Source organism: Lissotriton helveticus, chromosome 1_1, assembly GCF_964261635.1.
Source record: "Lissotriton helveticus chromosome 1_1, aLisHel1.1, whole genome shotgun sequence".
In the NCBI taxonomy this organism is placed as follows: Eukaryota; Metazoa; Chordata; class Amphibia; order Caudata; family Salamandridae; genus Lissotriton; species Lissotriton helveticus.
Genome location: NC_136057.1, coordinates 1,057,387,272 through 1,057,409,369, shown reverse-complemented (window position 1 = coordinate 1,057,409,369; position 22,098 = coordinate 1,057,387,272). Strand labels below are relative to the sequence as shown.

Genomic DNA, 22,098 nt, shown 5'->3' with positions numbered 1-22,098 from the left:
AAGTTGCCCTCGGGAGAGAAGCATTGTTTTCCAAAAGTCATTATTTGGTGCGCAATTGCTTTTAATGGGTGTCCTATGTCCACACAGAGGCCTTTTCACTGATTCTTTTTCACCATGCTTCTGTATCTTGTAGGTTTTTTCTAACATGGAATGCCATGTACGTATATACTAAAGGCCACAACCCTTTCGAGCACTGTTATCTTAACATTTGTGTTTCTCTCTGTCATATGATGTCTGCCCGGCCACCATTTACTTCGGACCCTCACACCTCCTCACCCTCACACCCTCACACACCCTCACTCACTCTCACACCATATCAACCTCACCCTCACACACCCTCAGCCTCACAAACCCTCACCACCCTCTCACCCTCACTCACTCTCACACCCTCACCCACTCTTACCCACCCTCACACACCCTCAGACACCCTCACACCTCACCCTCACACCTCCTCACCCTCACACCTCCTCACCCTCACACCCCCTCACCCCTGTCACCCTCACCCTCAGACACCCTCGCACCCCCTCACCCTCACACCCCCTCACCCCTGTCACCCTCACACCCCCTCCCCCTTCCTCACCCTCACAACCCCTCACAACCTCACACCCTCACCCACCCTCACATACCCTCACCCCAAACACCCTCACCCCTGTCACCCTCACCCCCATCACCCTCACACACCCTCACTCACCCTCACCAGCATAGCATAACAAAACATAGCATAGCATAACAAAACACAGCATAGCATAACAAAAATAAGCATAGGATAGCAAAACATAGCATAGCATAACAAAGCAAAGCATAGGATAGCAAAACATAGCATAACAAAACAAAACATTGCATAGCAAAACGCAACAAAGCATAGCAGAACAAAACCTAGCAGAACAAAACACAACAAAACATAGCATAACAAAACACAACAAAACATAGCATAGAATAACAAAACAAAGCATAGGATAGCAAAACTTAACATAGCATAGCATAACAAAACAAAGCATAGGATAGCAAAACTTAACATAGCATAGCATAACAAAACAAAACATAGCATAACAGTATAACAAAACACAACCACACAGCATAACAAAACAGCAAAACACAACAAAACATAGCATAGCAAAACAAAACATAATAGCATAGCAAAGCATAGCATAATAAAACACAACAAAGCATAGCATTGCAAAACATAACCTAGCATAGCATAACAAAACAAATCAAAGCATAGGATAGCAAAACATATAGCATAACAAAACATAGGAAAGCAAAACAAAGCATAGCATACAGCATCACTCAGCAACACCACATCATCACTCAGGGCTAAAAATGCATCACTCAGCGCCACCACAGCATCACTCAGCGCCATCCCAGCATTGCTCAGCACACAACAATATCGCTCCGGGCCACCACAGCATCACTCAGCAACACCACACCATCACTCCGGGCCAAGAATGCATCACTCGGGGGGCGTGGCTAGCAGCCGATGATGGCGGCAGCTTAGAAGGCGAGCTCCGAGGCTGAAGCGGCCTCCTCGCAAATCCGACTACATATCCGATGACAAAACGCTACCCTGCGGGTAGGAACTGAAACCCGGGACCGGGGGGGCACACCCGGCGGCAGCCAGAATGAAATTCTGTCTGAGGGAAGTGAAGTAAATCGCGCAACTTGCACAGGCCACTGAGCGCGCCTGAAGCCGGGAAGCTGACTGCCTCTGGGATCCGGCAGGAAGTACTGCGGACTGGGCATCGGGGAGCCGGAAGCTACCGAGGACGAGGCAGCTCTGAGGGCGAGAGGAGAGCGCTGTCCGTTGGAGAAGTCGGACTGCGGAGGCATGTGAGCCAGTGCCGTCCGGTGTCTGCTGTGACCAGACCTGAGTCGGGGGGCGCCCCGGATCGCGCACCTGAGGCAGACAGACCAGCCGGGTCTGAGTGCGGACCCGCCATCTTGGATCCAAGCCCGCCGGCGGATCGGAGCTGAGGACGGAGCGGGCAGCATCTGCATCGGTGAGGTGCCCAGATTCTAGCGTGGGGAAAGCGGAGGCCCCTGCTTGGACTGTGGTGCGCGTGACACGGGGGTCCGCCGCAAAATCGCTCCGAGCCATTCGCCAATACGGCAAGGGGGGGGGGGGCGGCGGCGGCACGATCCTAAGAAGCCCCGTGACCCGGGCCCTGCACTGTTCACCACCACCATTGCCCCATTGGCCTCGCCGGCCGGAGAGTGGGCGGAATAGATAAACTGGTCTCCGCGGGGAGAGCAGACAGGGAGACATTTGCGGCGGCAGCCATTGGACACGTTCCTGCGGAGGCCGGGGAGATCCGGGCGGGGGCCGCTCTCTTATCGTGAGCCCAGCCGGCCATCAACAGCGTGGCGGGGTCGCAGAGTGGGCAGTGTCCGGAAAAGAGGGAGACCCCAATCCCCTTACTGGGCACCAGCTGATCCGACCCCTAGGCGGACTATCAACACTGCCGGCCCGAGCCACGCGGCCCTCCATCATGGTGGCCGGTGAGACGGCGTGATCTGACCAACGGCTGGGTCCCCTCGCTTCGATACTCCTTGGAACCCCACGCAACATCGCCGGGATCCCTGCGGTTGGCAACGGACCCCTACACCCGTTGTCCCTGGCTCCTACCCCACGGCGACCCATCGCTGAGACAACGGCTGAAATGACGGGCAAGGGAGTGAAGGGCGGCAACACGCAATCAAGGCTCGAAAAATATGCCTTTGATAGAACGTTATCTTCCCCGGCTGAAGCGAAAACGCAGGCGAACAAGACGGCCGACACGGCGGGGGGGAAGAAAGCAACCCTGGAGGACGTGATGCGGGCCTTGTCACAGGTCCAGGTGACAGTAGGGTCGATATCAACGGAAATTACACTGCTGCGAGCGGACTTCCACAAAATGTCCGAAAGAGTGAACTCGATAGAGGTGGTCACAAAGTCCTTGGTGGAAGACGTCTCGGAACTGCAAATCAATATGGAGCGGATCTCAAAAGAAAATAGGGAACTGCGCGGAAAGCTGGACGAGCAAGAAGGACGCTCACGACGGAACAACATCCGCATATTAGGGGTTCCTGAATCGGAAGACACTAGAGCTATGGATCTGTATGTGGAGGGCCTGATCCAACAAGAACTTAAACCCAAGGGTCTTTCAGCATTTTTCTCGGTGGAACGAGCTCACCGAGTCCCTGGGGGTCGCCCTAAAACGGGAGCATCTCCGAGACCGATCATTGCCCGACTTTTTAATTTCAGGGATAGGGATGCAATCTTACAAGCGGCAAGAAACTCACCCCCGATTAAAGTTCAAAACTCGACACTGGCATTCTTTCCTGATTACACGACTGAGGTCGCCCGCAGAAGGAGAACATTCTTTGAGGTTAAGAAGGAACTCCGAGCGAGAGAAATCCCCTATGCAATGCTTTTTCCAGCTAAACTGAGAATAGTGGCGGACAATAAGACCTGGTTTTTTGATACCTCGGAATCGGCGCATGACTGGCTGGAGGGATGGAGAACGACGGGCCAGCCTCGCCGCTCCAATAGACAGAACAGACACCGCAATACTGGTACAAGACCGAGTTCCCAAATATCCGGTGAGGATGCGGGACAGCACTCCCCAATGAACGAAGCTCCGGACCGTGAAGAACTCGAAGAACAATGACTTCCCGTAATCGTGAGGATGAGCTGCCACTGGTTCGGGCCGGGTGGGCCTCCAAGGACACTGGGCAGAGGTTCTCCGAGGATGTGATGGGGGGCCGCTGACTCCGGAGAGTCCTTCACCCCAGTGAACAAGTACTGTGTTAAGGGTTTGGGGTAGGCACTCTGCTATGTTGGGGGGGCGGGCAGTTCCAAGTCCGTTTAGCAGGGAGGCAGGGAGGGGGGGGTGTTGAGGGTTGGGGGGTTTCGTGTTTAGTGGGTAGTTTTGTGGGCCTGGATTGGTTGGGTAGGTACACGTATGCAGCATGGCGAGACGGGAATTTTGGTAGATCATGTTCATAAAGGCACGTAGTCACCCTTTACCATACATACTATGGCACATAACACACGAACTGACTTAGGGGGGGTAAATCGTGGGTTGGGACCAGCGCCACCTTTACAACTCTTATCTTGGAATGTGAGGGGACTAGGGGATAAGGTAAAAAGAGGCATAGTTTTACAACACATAAGGAGATTCAGCCCGGCACTGGTCCTACTGCAAGAAACACACTTGACAGGTTCGGCAGTACACGCACTAGACAGGAAAGGCTACCGCATGATTGCACACTCTGAATTCTCCAGGGGGTCCCGAGGTACAGGGATACTGATGCACCGGTCCTCCAGGTACATACTTCAATCCACGAAGATAGACACTCAGGGGCGCTTTGCGGCGGCAATTGGACAGTGGGAGGGGAGACCGCTCAATGTGGTCTCGGTATACGTCCCGCCGGCCCTGCACTCGACTGTACTCCCAGAACTAGGGACCTTTTTGTTAGAACTCCCAGATGGAGATCTCCTAGTGGGAGGGGACTTTAACGCGACGGCGCACGATACCCTAGATAGATTCCCGATACGACCCCAGGCTCCCGGTCCGTCCCGGCTGACGGACTTCCTAGAAGCACAGGGTTTGGTAGACCTATGGAGAAGTTTTCATCCAACAGCCCAACAATACACCTATCATTCAGCGGTTCATGCTAGCCTCTCCAGGATCGATTATTTTCTGGCGTTGGGCCATGGACTCTTCACTATAGAGGAGGTGTGGATTGAGCCGAGAGGAATCTCGGACCATTCCCCGTTAACGCTGACTCTCTCCAACCCTGAGCGATCCCACCAACGCATTTACCCGATTTACCCGGGATATCTTAAGGTACCCAAGGTGGCCAAGGCACTCAAAAGTGCGACCAGATGCTACCTTGCGGAGAACGAGGGTTCGGTATCATCCCCTTCGGTCCTATGGGAGGCCTATAAAACGGTTCTCAGGGGGCATGCGATATCAAACATAACTCAGCACAAACGCACCCAGAAAAAAGACCTGCTGCGCGTAGAGGAGGACCTCGCCAGGGCCAATGAAGTACATATGGCGACCCCGAACGGGGACACGCTGCATGCGCTCCAGTTGTGTCAGCGACGTCATACTGACCTTTTACGCTGTAGAGAGGGAGCCAACTTGGCGGCAACGGCGAATAGGGTATACGAGATCAGTGATAAGGCCAGCAAACTATTAGCCTGGCTGGAGAAGAAGCGAGAGGGACAAAGGTCGATCCTACGTTTAAAGGACTCGGAGGGGATAGTGCAAACTCGCCCTGCCCTGATAGTAGACCTACTGGCTGATCATTTTCAAACGGTGTATACTCCTGAAACAGCGGTCACGCAGGAAAGGGCGGAGGCGGCTCTTCTTGGAGTACCCACTCCCACCCTGTCGCAAGACGGAGTGGAGGAACTTGAAGCTGATTTGACGACTGAAGAGTTGCAATCGGCTATTGCAGCGTTACACCCAGGAAAGGCACTAGGCCCCAATGGAATACCGATTGAGTGGTACAAGACCATGTCGGAGACACTGGCTACTCCCCTGCTTCACATGTTCGTAGAATGCTTGGGAAAGGGTCAGCTACCACTGGATCAGCGTATGGCAACTATCGTGGCGATCCCGAAACCTGGCAAGCCACCGGAGGACTGCGGATCCTACCGGCCGATTTCCCTCCTCAATGCTGAGAGTAAAATCTTAGCGAAACTATTAGCAAATAGACTATTACCCCACCTTGCCCAACTAATACACCCAGACCAGTCGGGGTTTATGCCTCATAGGAGTACGGCGCTGAATCTCAGACGTCTGCATGGGGTGCTGGCGAGAGCCCTGTTGTTGAGGGAACCCGCGGCAATCCTCTCGTTGGACGCTAAAATGGCGTTTGACTTGGTGGAATGGCAGTACCTATTTGCAGTCCTACGGCATATGGGATTTGGCCCGAAATTCACCGCGTGGATTGGGCTACTGTAAAACGCTCCTGTGGCGCGAGTGACAGCGAATGGCCATGTTTCGAGAGATATTCTGGTGGCAAGGGGTACGAGACGGGGCTTTCCGCTGTCACCTCTGTTATTCGCCATGGTGCTGGAGCCGTTGGCCACAATCATTAGAACCACCAGGTTGCTGCGAGGAATCACATGGGAGAATGACTGGGAGGACAAAGTGTTGTACGCCGACGATATGTTAATATACCTGACTGATCCGGCAGAGGGGATTCCTGTGTTGTTGGCAATATGCGAGCGACACGGTGCAGCCTCAGGATATAAAATTAACTGGACAAAGTCGGTACTCTACATGCTGCATGGGGTTCCGCCGCGCTTGAATGAGAATTGTCCTCTGTTATTAGAGGAAGTCTCCTTCAAATATTTGGGAATCCGCATCACGCGAGAACCCGGGACCTTTCAAGACATGAATCTGAAACCGCTGCTCGATAGACTTAAAACTGATGTCCGGCATTGGAAGTCACTTCCACTGACGTTGTTGGGGCGGGCGGCGCTGTTTAAAATGATGGCGCTGCCCCGTTTCCTATACGTGTTGGAAAACACACCGGAAATGGTCCCACCTTCCTTTTTTAAACAGGTATCAGGACAGCTGTCAGGCCTCTTATGGGGGAACCGACCGGTGAGGGTCGCACAGGCGAAGTTAGTTAGAGACTGGTATAGCGGTGGTATCGCGCTCCCGAACTTGGAGCTCTATTATTGGGCGGCTCATCTTAAGGTGATCAACCAGTGGATGCATGCTTCTCAGACCGACCCGGCGTATCTAGCAGACCGGCGACAGCTGGGTACTACTACCATCTTGGCCCCACTCTACAATAAAGGTCTAACTGTGAAATTGGTTGGCCCGACCAAACACACTGTTACTATATGGCACAAAGCACAAAGACGACTACACTGGGAGGGTGTGATCACACGGATGATGCCCCTATGGGACTCCAAAGACCTGGGGAATCTACGTAAAAGCAAGGGATTTACCCAATGGGACAACATCGGGATCTCCACGGTGGGCGACATGTGGACGAGAGATGGGGTAATTACATTCGAGGCCCTGAGAGAGCAGTATGAACTGAATGTTACTGAAACATACCGGTACATACAGATACGACACGCCTTAATGGCAGCAGTATCACCAGGAACACAGGTCCCAGAGTCGGCGCCTTTAGAGGACCGACTTCTTACAGACTACATGGAGGCTAGCGCCACCTCCCTAACATACCGCAAGCTAGTGAACAATTTGCCTGACCCGCTACAGACACTGAGACGCAAATGGGAGGATGAGCTCGGGGACTTTGATGAGGCGAATTGGAATGCTGCACTAGCGTCGCCTAGAGAGGCCGGAATCTCTGCGAGATTCCGATTAGTACAATTAAAAATACTGCACCGGGTGTATTACACGCGCACGGTCCTTCACAAAATTCAGAGGGCGGAACACCCCTACTGTCTGAGAGGTTGCGGGGAAGAAGGCACACTGTTTCATACACTGTGGTCCTGTCCTAGCATGGTAGAGTACTGGAGGCGAGTGATGCGCACTGTCGTCCAAACCTTGCATCTCCCCATTACTCCTGATCCCAGGGTCTGTCTACTAAATATTTGGGGCCCGAATAACCTGACTCCACAGGGGCGGCAGTGGGCAATCATTGGAATGATGTTGGCAAAGCGGGACATAGCGCAGAAATGGGGGGCTCCAGAAACACCTACTTTGGCGCAATGGTGCAGGAATATGGACATGCTCATGGTTGTGGAACGTGCGGTATATCGACAAAGGGCCAACCCACGTAAATGGAACAAGCTGTGGTTGCCGTGGAACTCCTATAGGGGAGACCTCTGCGATCCGCTACCTGAGGAAGAGGACGTAGATAGCTCAGATGAGGAGGAAGAAGTAGAATAGGTGTGGGAGGCGGGAGGGGGCCATTCACGGTTCAGATGGGTCTTGTGATGTCAATGTGCCAATGATGTGATCGAAACTCGTATATCCTATGAGATGCTAGGTCTTGCTCAATGTGATGCAATAATGGAATAAAATATCTGCAGTTTTTTTAATGCTACCACAGTTACCACTCTATGCCCGCACAATTGGATGTTAAGTTGAAAAGTTAAAAAGACAAAATCTTGTTGCGCTACTGGTCGGTGATGGCTGAATGTTGATGCAACACCGACAATGATATGCTATTACATGATAATTCTTCTTTGTGCAACAATAAAAACATAAAAAAAAAAAAAAAGAATGCATCACTCAACACCCCCACAGGATAACTCTTCACCACCACAGGATAACTCTGCACCACCACAGGATAACTCTGCACCACCACAGGATAACTCTGCACCACCACAGCATCACTCTGCACCACCACAGCATCACTCTGCACCACCACAGCATCACTCTGCACCACCACAGCATCACTCTGCACCACCACAGCATCACTCTGCACCACCACAGCATCATTCAGCGCCATCACAGCACTTCTGTTCTTGGATTTTCGTCACAATAAAATACACTGAACATAATCTTCACAAAAGTTATTTACAAAAGTTTAGGCTATTGCCATTATAAATTACAATAACTTTTACCTAAGTATTAATTATTTTAAAAAAAATTAAAAACCATTGTTATTTGTAATAGCAATACATGTAAGTCACGTAAATACAATACATATTGCATTACAAATGCTATAGGTGTCACATTTGCGAAAGTTATAACTATTGGCATTGTAAATGACAAAGCTATTAATTTCGCTATTTTCAAAACCAACACCTAAATAAAAAATGTGTCATTTACAATACCAATAGCTCAAACTTTCCTAATGTGAGACCTATTGCATTGCAAATGCTTGTTTTTCTTGTATGCTAGTATTTTGGGGCGAGATACTACTTGAGAGCGGAGGTTCCTTTGTTGAATCATCCATCATCCAACATTAGCGACCATAGTAAGCGTTACTTAGAGTAGCTCGCAGCCTCTCCTCCACCTGGGGAGGCGGAGATCGCTGGCTGGATTTGTGGAACAGGCAGGAGAAGCTCGCATCGGCTGCCTGGCCAGCATTCCCTTGGTTTGGGGAATTCAGATTTGTCTGGACTGGTCTAGTCCAAGAATCGGGTCCTTCAAGGTGGGCCAAAGCATTTGTCTAATCCTATTATGGGGAGGTGCAAAGCGACAGAGCCGAAAATGGAAATGAAATCCCCGGAAGTTGAGATACTGTCCCGGAAGGAGGGGGCGACCCTGCCTGTGCTCTGTAATGACACAGAGGGACGGGTGACTCGCTCTGCAAGAGGCTCAATCAGGACCCTTTTTTGGTCTACCAGTATGCCTTTGCATTTGCCTTTGGTTAAGAGCGTTCCGGCCCCGGTTTGGACAAGCTTAGACCCCTTTGTACCCGCGGAGTCTAACTTACTCAGCGCCAGCTCCAATTCACCTTTGGTAGTGTGTTCACAGGTGCGTCCGAAGCGGTTAGATGAAGTTTCAAAAAGAGATAAGTTAAGCTACCAGCTTGCGGTGTAGAACTCTTTGATCCCAGTTATGGCTGTAAACATCCCCTAAAATGAGGGCCACGAGGACAAAATTGATCAGGTTCCCTCCTTATTGTCCCTGGCTTTCAAGTCTGGTGATATTGAATCTAGTTCTCAATTGGTTGAACCGATCAATAACAACATCTTATTAGTAGCCCAAGTGTTGCAAAGTAAGGACTCTGGAAATGATCAGGGCTCACCTTCCCCTATGAAGTTGAATACCTCATTAGGAGCGAATCCTTTGGTAAACGCAGCTAGAAACTTTCCATCGTTTATTCCAACAATGGTTGGAAATGGCCATGCCATGGATCAAGAGCAAGGAAAGCTTCCACACCAGTTGTTAGCCACCATGGAAGCACAAATAGTGGATATGCTAAATAAAATGCAGATGATTTAATGGAGGGCTTGCAACTACTCCCTCCCCCCCCCCGCCCCCCCCGTTTCAGATTTGGTTTCAGAAAAGATTTCTACGTTGGGGTGATATAAGTGCCCTGCAGGATGTAATGGCCAGGGCGCTTCTTTGGCAGTCGAGTAAAATGGAACTTCAGATAGATCTTCTTCAGTCATTTGCAACACATTTGGCAGAAATAGAGAGCAAATTAACACACTTTGACATGAAGCTAAGTGCTCTGGATTTGGGTAAATCTTGTTTATGTTCCCCCATTATAGACCAGCTCGGTGTTCTCACAGAAGTATTGAGGTCACTGGTGAAGGGCATGAGGAACTCAGTAGTGGATTCATCTTACCAGGAAACAAGCTTATTCCGGAGGAGATGGAAAGTGCTATGATGGAAAGTCAGGGGGATGAAGTATCAAGTTCCCATTCTACTACAGCAGGAGCAAAGTCGGAGTCAGATGACGCTACTCAACTGAAGCAGTCGGAGCAAGTAAGAAGTGAGATGCCAAGTGATCCACGAAGTGCAATTGAGATAGTACTGGGTATTCAAATGAGCCTCCCGCAGAGATTATTGTAGGGATTGGAATCTCAAGGAGAGCAAAAAAAAAAGCTAAAAAAGCAATTGAAAAAATAACGCTTATTAAAAAGAGAAATCATTAAATCATTGTCAAAGATTCTTACTAAAATATTCCCAATATTTGAGCAGAAAAAGACTGCCAAGGACCAGCGGGTGTTATCAAAATCATTGGAACAATCAAGTGGATTTGGTGTATTGGAATAAATAAACAGGTGGTTCCGACCACTGGCTTGTCTATGGAGAACGCAATTTCCAATGTGGGCTGTAAGGTCAAAAATATGGGCAGCAGCAAGAGATTGTCTGAACCGTTAAGGACGCAGGGACACAAGCAGTCTGGGTGGGGGGGGGGGCGCATACATATGCTCCAAGGTCAGTGCAAGATTATAGCCAAGGACCTTTGAAGGGAGTTTCCCTCCCCCTCCCCCCATAAGGGTGCACAACAGGCAGATTTAATCAACTTGGATTATCAGGGCTGTTTAGCAGGTCCAGATATCTGGACACCCCAGACGAGAATAACCTCTTTAGACCCACAAAAGGTACCAGGGGAAAGTACAACTTCGGGGATCTGGATGCTGGAGTCGGGTTCCCTACGCGGAATTCTAGGCTCTTGCCACCGACAAAATGCCCCGACTCAGGGGCCAAGTGACAACTGGAATATAGCAGAGAGTAGAGCAGAGTATGCAGACTCGGCATCTACGAATATAGGGGAGATAAACCCTGACCCCATGGGTATGACAGAGGTGATGGCTATTGATCAGCCAGAACTGGTTTTCATTCCCAGGTTGTGCCAAAGGAGCCCTCAGGATATGCTTAATCGGGGGAAATTGCTGAAACGTTGTTCCGACATCCTAGCCCTGAATCGTATTACCTCAGAAGATTTGTTATTGGTAACATTTTACTCGTGTGGGATGAATGGCAGAGGAGAAGCCTCGCGAACTGCATGGAGGACTGGATCTCTGAGAGGTGCAATGTGGGGTGAAAAAGAAACTTTTGCGGACTGGGGGATAGAACTTGCGAAATCTACCCGCCAAAATGCTCACAGGTCAATTAACCCACAGCGTTCTTATGGGCACATCAGGTGGAGGTAGAAACTGTGAACCAGAGGAAACAAAAAGATCAAGAGCACTAAAGATCGTTTGCTCATGTACCCTGAGAGAGGTGAGATTCAGCCCAAAAAAAATCTATCTGGCAGGATGCTGTGCAAAGGGTAACAAAGAAAAACCAAAGGTGATGATGGACGGAGCGTTGACAATACAAACACTCACCCCCAGTCAACTGATCTGGGTTTAATCCATCACTGTTCTTTAGCTCACTCCGCCACCTCAGTTCAGACATGGCCATATGCAAATCAGTCTGACCCTGTGGCTCATGGGAACAGTCCAGCCCGGTCCTAGGATGCTTGATTCCGGTCCAGGAAAGAGATGGCTTGGCAGTTCGGGCTGGACTGTTCCCATGAGGCACAGGGTCAAGGCTGATTTGCATATGGCTATGTCTGAACTGGGGTGGTGTGGAGTGCAAAAAAAACGATGGATTTAGGCCCAGATCTCTGTACTGGGGTGAATGTATGACATTGTTCTGCAGTCTGTCCATCAACTGTTGTTTTTGCATTTGTCACCCCGAGTGGGATGGGTATGATCAGACGTGAGTCCCATGCTCTCCACACCACTGGAGTCAAGCTATCCTAGTTGATGACGGCTGATAGCCAGAAACCGGTCCTAGGATGCTTGATTCCGGTCCAGGAAAGACATGGCTTGGCAGTTCGGGCTGGACTATTCCCATGAGGCACAGGGTCAAGGCTGATTTGCATATGGCTATGTCTGAACTGGGTGGTGTGGAGTGCGAAAAAACGATGGATTTAGGCCCAGATCTCTGTACTGGGGTGAATGTATGACCTTGTTCTGCATTCTGTCCATCAACTGTTGTTTTTGCATGTGCAAAGGTTAACAGCCACACACAGTTTTTGGATCGCATGCCTCAGTCCTGATGGGAGTACTAGTTTAATAAACTGGAAACCGCAGTTGAAGGCTCGAATTAATTCTCGACACCCAAAACAGTTGGCACGGATGTCAAATCCAGAGATGACAATCTCATGGAATTTAGATTGGCTCAAAAAATGTATGGGAAGAGAGGATGGGTGCCAGTATTTAGGTACTGGTGACATGTTATGCCTGTAAGAAACTTGGGCATTGTCCCCCACTGCTCTACCAGGCTTCTACAAAATGTTTGCAGCTGCCTCTTGGCTAAGCCCTTTTGGTCACCCATCAGGGGGTCTTACACTTTTCATCATGCATACTGCCAACTTGTCTGTGAGGGCGCTTGACTGTAACTGTCCAGCAGCCCAAGCGATTTCTATTCACCGTTTGAAAACAAACTACAAACAAATGGATTTGATTGTGGTCAACTGTTATTTGAATGCTCCTAGGAATGCAAGGACAATCTTGGTAAAGCAGTTTCTCGAATTTTATTTATTTATTTATTTTATTTTTTAAGGTTTTTTATAGTACGAACATGACCTTTGTGGGTATCGGAGAGCTTTACAAGGGAAGATAAACAAAGGAACTGTACGTCATAGTTATGTCCTGCTTCAAAAGCAACCGTTATGAGAGTTAGATACATTGTTCATGTGAATTTACTCATGAGAAGAAATATTACTTCTTTCTTGAAAGAGGCAGTAGAGGCATTGTCTGATTTCTGGGGGCTGTGCATTCAATATCCTAGGCGCCTCCAGAGAAGGCACGGTTTATGTTTTCTTTTTGGCAAATCGTTGTGGTTTCAGAAGAAGATTGCTGGAACTTCTGGAGAATCTGTTGCCACATGACAGCACCAGTGTCTGGGCCAGACAACTCGGAGTATTGTGATGTAGGGCTTTGTGAGTCATGCAAGCAATTTTTAGTTGAATTCTTGCTTCGAATGGTAACCAGCTAAGAACTCTAAGGTCAGGGGAAATGTGGCAGTTTCTTGTTGAGCCCATGATGAGCCTGGCTGCTGAGTTGATTGAGGCTCTTAGAGGGACTCTTGTAGATCTTGGAAATCCGCAAAGAGTTGTACTCCCATAGTCTAGTCTTGGGATTACTACTGCTTGAACTACTTGAACTTTAAAGTAGTTTGCGGGAAGGAAGGGTTTTAATTTTTTTAATTGTTTTAATTTTCTCAACGTGTTTATCTGAATGTTTGTTCCTTTTGTTACGGCACTGATATGTTTCTGCATGTTTATATTTCTGTCAAGTGTTAATCCCAGCGATTTCCCTGAGACAATAATATGAAGTTGGCAGTTGAGCGCTGTTAGTTGTTTAAGCCATTCTTGTATGATAGTAGTTTGGTTGGGTGGAGCAATTAGGAGGAATTCAGTCTTGAGGGTGTTTAGTTTCAAGTGGTTTTCCGCCAGCCAAGTTTGAGTTTTTTGTAGCGTTAAGTTGAGAGATTTAATGTCCTCCAGAGAAGTGATCTTTAAGTATAGTTGTTTATCGTCTGTGTACATGTGTTAGTGGATGTTTGAGGAGCTGAGGATTTCAGTGAGCGGTTCCATGAATAGGTTGAAAAGTGTAGGTGAGAGGGATGAGCCCTACGGGTACTCCTAATGTGACTGGGACGGCCATGGATAAGGATTGATTAACTTTGAATCTTTGGGATCTATTTTGGAGGAAAGAGGTGAACCAATTTAGTACTGATCCTGATAAGCCCATTCTATATTTCAGGAGGTCTAGAAGATTGTCATGTTTGAAGGTCAAAAGCTGAAGATAGTTTGAGCAGGATTAGCAGACAAGCTTTGTTTTGGTCTAGGATTTGTAGTGAGTCATCTACTATGTGGGTCATGCCAATTCGATACTGTGCCCTGCACGAAAGCCCGATTGAGCAGGTTGAAATGGTCTATGTGGTTGCTCGGCTGGATGTGTACACATTTTTCTAAGAGTTTAGCCAGAGTTGGGATGTTGGGGATCGGGTGGTAATTATTTAAGTCCATGTGGTCTGCCGTTGGTTTCTTTAGGATGGGGGACACCTGTCCAGATTAAAGGTTTTCTGGAATGATTCCTTGAAGCAGAGAGGTATTGATAATATTGGTCCATAGTGGCAGTAGCAGCGGTATGAACTCTTCCAGGTAATTTGCGGGAAGAGGATTGGTCAAGTGGTTAGCAGGGTTTAATGACGTGAGCGCTTTTAATATTGCATCTAAACTGTATGTTTTGAAGGACGACCATGCAGCGTCATTTTTGAGGGCGAACTTTGGTGTGCATACGTTGGGGGTTGCTAGAGAGGGAGATGAAGTGTCCTTGTGGGTGTCCGTATGAGTTACTAAGGCCTTAAGTAGGTCCATAGTCATGTTTTCTGTCTTAGTGCAGGAGGAGGCAAATTCTTTGCAGCTGGGTAGTGCACTTGGTCCAGCTTGGGGGTGGGGTTGTAAGGTAAGCCATTAGATTGTGCTTTAACTAGTTCAAATAGTTTTTTGGGTCGATTTTTGGCTTGGTCTAACTGGTTACCGAAAACGTTTGCTTTTGATCATCTGATCTTTCTATAGGAGTAGTTTCTGGTAGCTCTTAGCAGCTTTAGGTGGTATGGGGATGATGATGATCTCCATCGGCATTCAATTAATCTTAGGGAGCGTCTGTCCTCATTGAGTCTACCGTCGTACCATGGTTTTGAATCTTTTGTGGAGAGCCTCTTCAGTAGTAGCAGGGCAACTGTGTCTATTACCGTGGTCATAGAATTAAAGAAGTGGTTTGTCAGAGCTTGAACATCAGATAGGGGTCTTCAGGGGGAAGCAAGAGGTTGACCCTAGAAGATGTGAGTAAGTCCATGCTGGAATTTGTCAGGTTCCTCTTCCATATTTTAGCTTTTGTAGGTTGTGCTAAATATAATTTTACTGATTAATTTATGAAGAATATGATGGAGTGGTGGTCTGACCAATCACAGGGAAGGAATGTTTCAAGCTGAATGGAGTCAGCATTGGAAATGACCAAGTCTAGGATTGAGCCTTTGTCATGTGTGGGATGTTGCAGATTTGGGTACGGTCGAGGTCCGAGTGGAATGCTTTGAGGCTATTAACCGCGGAGCCGTTAAGGTCATTCCAGTGAAGATTGAGATCTCCAAGGAATATTTGGGTACTTTGTTGTCCAGTTTTTGTAGTCACGATATCCATGAATTGTTCGATGAAGGTGAGGTTGTCACTTGCAGGGTGGTAGAATGTGTGCAACGAACAGACTGTTTTATTGTTACTTGTGATATTAGTACAATGGTATTCACATGAGGATAATACGGGTGAATGTGATTGGTTCACTGAGAGACCTTTCTGATGTATGCAGGCAATACCGCCCCCTGGTCTATCGGTTCTGTCTAATCTGGTGATGTCATGGTTTGGGGGAACCAGAATATCGAGGATAGGCGTAGAAGATTCATTTGACCAGGTTTCGGTCAGAATTAAGAGGTGTGGTTCGTGAGTATAAGATCAGCTATATCAGCAGCATGTCTTGAGGCGGATCTACAGTTTAGTAGTATACATTTGAGACGTGACTTGATGGGGGCTAGATGTTCTTGCGTGAGGGGGACTCGCATAAGATTGCCTTTGGTTATTCCTCTAGTGTTGTGTTTTGGAGTTCTGTGTGGATTAGAGGGGATGATTTGGATTAGGGAATGTTTATGAACGTTGTTCGAGCACTCTGTGTTATGGGTGGGATGAGGGAGATCATAATAGCGGAGTAGGGATTGTACATCATTGGACGATAGAGGATCCTTCCTACGGACAGGTCGGGTTGTGGCATTGGGGTAAGGTACTGTTCTCCATCTTGGGGGGCAAATACTTCAGGGATGGTGAGAGCAACTGGTTGGGGTATGAGGAGCGTTTACTATGGAAGTTTGTACTAGAATCCTTATATTGCCGTCTGAACTTGGGTGGATGCAAAATCAGGTCACAAAGAATTTGGAGGTCATCTTTGACTTGTTGCAATGAAAGTAAAATTTCATCAAGTCTGGGGTCTGCTGTGGGGTGTGTGCTTATTATTTGGTGTGGGGAAAGGGGAGGGGTGGTTGGGTCAGAGATGGGGCTTGGAGGTTTACAGTAACCTGAGTCGCCGTAGTGAGGCCTGCATGTATGGATATAATGGGGGCGGGGGGGATAGAGGGAGGCTGAGAGGCATGTACCGAGTAGATGTGAGGAGGTGTTAGGGCTGTGGTGGTGTTCAGGGTGTTAGAGGTCAGATTGGAAGAAATGTTACTTGTTCAGGTATGAGGTGTAGGCTGGGTAAAGTTGGAGTTAGGGGGCTGGTTATCTTATCCTAGGGTATCTGCTGGAGCTGGGTTGGTTGTATCTATAGGTTGGGTCGTAAGAGGTGACTGCCTTGAAGGGGCTTAAGGAGGTGTGTTAGGGGGCGTTCTGGAATGGGGAGAGCCTGGGGTGGGGGGATAGGGTCTCATGACTTTTTCCTTGATGAGAGGAAAGATGTTATCAAGTAAGTTTAAGTTGTTGTCTCATGATTGAATGAGGATGAGCCCCATTATGATAAATGGTGATTGTTGCTGCAGCTCTGTAAATTTGTGAGGGGATGATAGAGATCTTGAGACCGTGTGCTGTTTTCCTCGTGGAGGAGACCGAAAACAGGGTGAAAAGGGCTTTCCTCCTTTGGGCTCTTCTCCTCGTGTGAAAAATGATGTAATTAGTTAATAATCCTTTGTTTGTTGAGAAGTGGGGGTCTGAGATTGGGGTCTCGGTGTGATTTTACCATATTATGTTTAAAGCATTTGGCTGTTTTTTTATGAGGTTGGGGGGTACTTAATGGTATTGGTATGTTGTCCTGCAAGCTCCATAGTGAAACTGATGCTTATATGTAAGGGAAAGTAGGCAAGAAAGGTGATGTTAGGTGAGGGGGGAGGAATTGTGAGCAGTTGTGTGTTTGGGCCAGTTAAGGGGCATATCATATGTAGGCAGGGATGGAATTGGATAAATTGCTGTAGAGTATGGTAGAGAGGGAGGTAATGAGTGGGGGATGAGGCAGGAGGGGCATGATGGATGATGAGGGAGAGAGGGGAGACTAGGGCTAGGCCCAAGCAGGCATAGGTACGGCAGTAGCGTTGTGTTGTATTGTATTGTATTGTAATTTCATTTATATAGCGCTTACTACCCCTGACGAGGCGTCAAAACGCTTTTTTGGCGAGTAGCACGATACTCCGGGACCCATAGAGGATTAGGTTGAATTAGTATAATGAAACATGCAAGTACATTTTAAGTTGTGGATAGGTTAATGAGTTATTTGGATTTGGAATGATAGCAGAAGGATAGAGGAGGACAAAGGTTTGTATTTATATAGCGCTTGTTTACGCACGCTATTCAGGAAGCCTACAAAGGATTAGTGGTGAATTAATATGGTGAAATATGAAGTAATTTCAGTGGTGGATATTAGTCAGTTACTTGGAGTGAGAAGGATAGCGGAGGGATAAAAGGGGCAGAAAGATGTGCATTCATATAGCACTTGTTACCCCTGATGGGTGTTGAATCGCTTTTCTGGCGAGTAGCACGCCACTCTGGAACCCATAAAGGATTGCTATTGAAAATTAGTATAGTAAAAAAAATATGAAGTAACTTGAGTAGTGGATATGTTATTAAGTTTGGGTAGTATATTAGTGTAGTTTAATATGGAATTTGAGAAGTGACCATGTTAGTCTGTTAATTTCAATTTAAAAGGATAGTGGAGGGGTAAAAGAGTGAAATAATAATTATTTTTGTAAAAAATAAATTTTAGGTCTTAGCAATAGGAGGAGGCTTTTGGATGAGTAAAAGTAGTTTTGGAGGGGAGGACTCAGAGGAAAGAGTTTAGAAAAGTTTGTTTTAGGGAATCTGTATAGTAAAAGAGGTTTCCGATGATGCAAGGAGGGGTAGAGTAGGAGAGTCTAGAAAGGGTTATTTTGGCAATCATAGTAGTGGTATGGGGTTTGGGATAAATGAGAGTGGATGTAGAGGATATATTGATAGATGTATAGGATGAGAGTGAGGGTAGAGCATTGGAAGGAGTAGTAGAAAAAGTTTGAGATGAGTCAGAAGGTTGGGCTAGAAGATATATTGAGCGAAGTATAGGCTGTGAAATAGGGTAGTGCATTGGAAATGCTAAATTAGAAGAAAGTGATAAATATATAGATCCATAATTACATTGAAAGTATATAGATACATAAAGGAGGTAAGTATATCTAGATTAAAGATATTGATAGAGGCACAGGATGAGAAATAGGGTAGTGCATTGGATATGCTTTTTCAGGAGACAAGTAACAGACACACAGATCCAAGTACATGGAAGGTACATAGATGCACAATGGAAGTATGTACATGTAGACCAAAGATGATTTTTATTTATTTATTATTATTTTTTCTCTCAACAACATAATTATTTTACATGTTTATACAAAGTAATACACAAAGATAGGTACATATCTATAGTGGAAAAAAATGCTTGTATACAGAGGGATATGCTGTAAATTTCTGTTTGCGTATGGTGCTTATGTAGGGAAGAGCCAAATCTTGAGTAGTTTTCTGAAGATAAGGTGGTTGTTGGTGGACCTTATGTTGGGGCTAAAGAGTTCCATAGTTTGGCTGCTTGAACAGAGAAGGATGTGCCACCCATGGTTTTTTTCTTCTATGGTGGGATTTTGAGGCGAGATGCTCCTTTAGAGCGGAGGTTCCTTTGTTGAATGTGTTTGGTGATTTTATTCCTGATGAAGAGTGGTCCCATTCCATGTATTGCTTTGTGGGTGATACAAAGCAGCTTGAACGTGGATCTTCTGGCAACCGGTAACCAATGCAGGGCTTTCAAGGCAGGGGAGATGTGGTCTCGCGGTTTGATATGCAAGAGTAGTCTGGCAGCCGAGGTCTGAATCCGTTGTAGTCTTTTCATGGTCGTTAAAGATGATCCATGGTAGAGGCTATTGGCGTAATCGAGTTTGGACAGAACAAGGGAGATGGTAGCTTGGACCTTGTGTGGAAAATCCCAAATGAGGGAAAATTCGTCGCAGCGTTTTTATCGTAACAAAGCTTGATCTTGCTAGTTTATCCACCTGGGCATTTATCGACAGCTTGGAGTCCATGGTCATTACGAGGTTTCTTACTTCCTTCGATACTTTAGGCAGTGATCCGAGTTCATAAGGCCATGCGGCAAGCGGGTTGTAATGTTTCCAATCGCCACACGTGAGTATTTCAGTTTTTGAAGCATCCAATTTGAGATGGCTCCAGGTCATCCACTTCTCCACGGCTCTGAGACAGCTGAAAATTGGTGATTTTCCAATGTTGTTGGGACATTCCAGTTGAAGGAGTATTTGCGTGTCATCTGCATAGTTATAGCACTGAGGTAAAATGTATTGATCCGTACTGTTAATGACTTACTGTAGATGTTGAAAAACATGGGCGAGATGATAGAACCTTGAGGGACCCCTGCTTTTGTGGAGTATGGTTTGGACGAAAAAGGTGGGGTATGGATGACATTAGTTCAGTTTCGAAGGTAGGACGCTATCCAATCTAAATCAGTTCCTTTTATGCCGGCTTCATAGAATCTTTGTTTCAGAGTGCCATGGTCAACCGTGTCAAAGGCAGCTGAGAGGTCCAAGAGGAGTAGCACAACAACCCCATTGGGGTCACCTGTGTGCTTGTGGACGTGGGAATCCTAGGATGTTATCTGGTTCAGCTTGGAAATAACCCATTCTCAATGAGGCCAGTCCAAGATGGCCGCCTGTTATCCGATGATCACTCAGCTCTGGGAGGTGGTCCTATAACTCTTTCCCGTATATACCACCTCTAGGCCGTAGTCCTATCTCACTTTCCATCTATAATATGTGGTGATTAGTCCTTTCTTTCTTTTTTTGGTGTGGTGTGAAGCATAGCCCTATGTCTCTTTCCATGTTTCAGTATGGAGTGATTAGTCCTTTCTCCATTTGTGTGAATTTGAATGCCATTTTGAGGAAGGGATCTGGTGGGTGTTGTGAATAAAACCCAAAATGTGATCCCAGCGAGGCCCAAATCAGCTGGTAAAAATGCCAACTGTATGGTAAATACGAGGGGGCACCCAAGCGGTATTGTTGGTGATTGATCCCTTATCATAGTCTTAGGGTCTAATTCTTCCACGCTAGAGCGCTCTGCAGAGCGTGAACAAGTGGCAGCCTCGTACATTCCTTACTGCATGTGCGATCCGTCTAAGCGGTTCAAGAGTAGAGTTCAGCAGCGACTCACCTAGTCAAAGAGAGCATCCGGCTGTTCTTCGCCGTCTCAGAGGTGTTTGCAGTGAGGATGGATGCTTTAAAGACCTCCTTTCTTGATTACTTGAGTTATGAGTTTATTATAACTGGAAACTTCAATATTAGGGCGCTGGGGGAGAAGACTAAGGGAGTTTTTAAGAAAAAGGCAGACTTTGGAATCCATGGTTTCATGGATATCTATATTTTAGTGTCCGCTCAGTCGAAGTGCGAGACTAGAAATAAGGAGCTGATATTCCCACCAACCTGCAAAATGTATCAACCATTGATTACACCTCTTTATCTACAAGTTACAATTAGAGCAGAAAGTGACCACAATCCTTTAAGTAACACGCTGAGTCTAACCTTGAAACCAGCTGAAACTCATCTGGAGAGGAGGTAGCAAAGCTCGTTAGAAAAATCAAATGGGTATCTGAATACAAACCCAATGTTAGTATCTGGTTAAAAGATCTGGAGGCTATTATACATACAGATGATTTAGCTGGCTCCCTACAGGAGTGGGGTAGGTATATGGAGAACGTACAAAAGTATATATTGGCTCAGGAGGACAGGTCCAAACTTCAAAGGGGGGGGCACAACCCTGTAAGGTCAGGCATTTTTTGTAAGCAATCATCGTATCCAGACGAATGCTGCGTAAAGCGTGGCGCGTGCACCGGTGTACTCCTTCTAAAAAAAAAAAAATGTAAACAGCTACAGCAGTAAAATTAGCAAAAAGGTCTCAAATAGTTTGAGAGATTCAGAAGGAAAGAAAGGATGAGGAATGGGTCACAATCTGTCAGTTATTAAAGAATTCTAACCAAGCGCAATTTTGGGCCCACGTGAATAAATTAAAAAATGGCAATATGGGCAGGAAATATGGGGTTTCAGACACAGCGTGGGTGCGCCATATTGCTGAGCTGTATGTGGAACTGATTGACAATTTAACAGAGGCTGGAGGGTCCTACACTCCAACTTTATCTTTTAAAGAAAAGTAGGCGGTAGCTGAATAAAGTCTACAACTTCAAGACGTTTTGGAGGCAGGATTGGGCATGCCCAATGAGGAGATCCAGGGGGCTGAGCGTTATCTAACAAATAGGGGAAGAGGTGTGGCACAGCGGCCAGGGCGACTGACGCCGGGCTCTGAGGATCACGGTTCGATCCCCGGCACCGGCGGCAGGGTTCTGCCCAGCACCATGTTACTCTGGGCAATAGCTTGCTTAATCTTCCCGGGTAGCTGTGCGCTTTACAAATACAGGATTATTATTTTTATTATTAATAGTGGATAGGTGGCAAAGGTATTAATAAAGCTGAAATAATCTTTAAGGAGGCGCATTAAGATTGGGCAGTAGATTTATCAGCTCTCTATAACTATTGTTTTCTACACTCTGACATACCAGATGGTTGGAGAGGATCAATTTGATGCCCTATATTTAAGAGCAGAGAT

General features: G+C 47.1%; 1 pseudogene; it reads left to right on the top strand.

Moving 5' to 3' along the window:
• Positions 1-22,098, top strand: part of LOC144763396 (uncharacterized) — a 50,441-nt pseudogene that overhangs the window by 16,463 nt on the left and 11,880 nt on the right.